Consider the following 1,414-nt stretch of genomic DNA (forward strand, 5'->3'; position numbering starts at 1 on the left):
TGCTCACAGGTCGCTCTTGTGTACAGTCAGGCATGCCAAGGGCAGTTCACACCCAGAAGAAGAGGTTCCCAGGCCAGGAGCACTGAGCTGTCCTGCTCTGGAACTCCAGGGCAGAAGTTAATTTTTTTAATTACCAGGCAAAATGTTATAGGGAGAGAAAATATCGGGTCTCCAAGATTTCTTCTCTCTTATAAACAAAAGTTCAAACACACCACTTCAGGAAGTTTGCCTTTTCTCATGCTTGGAGAGTTTGCTGTTCATGGTGGATGTTCCCACCCTGCCAGGGAATCTGAAGTTTTCTCTGCAGAGCTCATTCTCACGCTGTGCCTTGTGACGACCTCCCGTCTGGAGCTGGCATACTTCTGGGGCGATGTCCTGAGAGCTCCTTCCAGTAGAGGCTGATACGAAGGGTCCCTCAGGGCCGCACAGAGTCTGCTTTGCTACTGAATTTGATTCTGATGGGTAAAGGCACCGAGAATGCTGGTAAAAGAGAAGGAAAAGAAAATAGACCTAAAAGTTTTGAATCTGTACCCAAATTTAAGAGAAGGAAATTTATGATGAGGTTGGCAGTTCTCAAAGGAAAGACATATAAATAATGTAGGAGAGGGTCCGGCTCTTCCCTGGCGTCCAGCCCTCCTGAGAACACAACCAGGCGACACCAACATGTCACTGTCTTCTGTCATACTTCAAAATGATCAGATAGTCTTAAGTATTAGGACATATCACTCAGTCATGAGCAAAGCCTGGAAAATGGTCTAAAGATTACAGTTCTCGCAGCTGGAGAGATGTCTCTGCAGTTAAGAGCACTGGCTGTTCTTCCAGAGGAGCCTAGTTAGATTCCCGTCACCCACATGGTGTCTCACAAATGCCTGCACCTCCAGTCTCCAGGTATCCAACACCTTCTTCTGGCCTCCATGGCACCAGATGTGCATGTGGTATAGCTAACTTTACACACGGGGCAAAATATCTACACATACTATATAAATGAGTAAATAAATAAAAAATTTAAAAAAGATTATAGCTCTCATCTTGCTACTGTTTAGTTCGATCCCAGGCCCCAAATAACACTCACGACAAAAGAAGAAAGGCCCTAGATGAACAGCAGCCTTCCATGGTTGGCTGGAAGATAGTACAGCCTCGGACATCAGCATATCTTCATGAGGCTGGGACCGGAGAGTGGCAGAAGGAGTGGCAGCCGAGGTTAGCAAAGGTGCAGTGGTTGCCTTCACTTTAGGGACAGGTTGGCCTACAGAGGTCTAAGATGGTCTGTACACTATCACGGTGTTCCCAAGAGTGAATGCAAGGGGTGCTCCTAGAATTTTGCCTGGTCTACAAAAGGAAACCCTCCAGGTCAAGTAGCCACACACCTGGCCCAATTACAGCGGAGAGTCCTGACCTCGGCTCCAGTTCAAGA

This window comes from Myodes glareolus, chromosome 12, assembly GCF_982192425.1.
Source record: "Myodes glareolus chromosome 12, mMyoGla1.1, whole genome shotgun sequence".
In the NCBI taxonomy this organism is placed as follows: Eukaryota; Metazoa; Chordata; class Mammalia; order Rodentia; family Cricetidae; genus Myodes; species Myodes glareolus.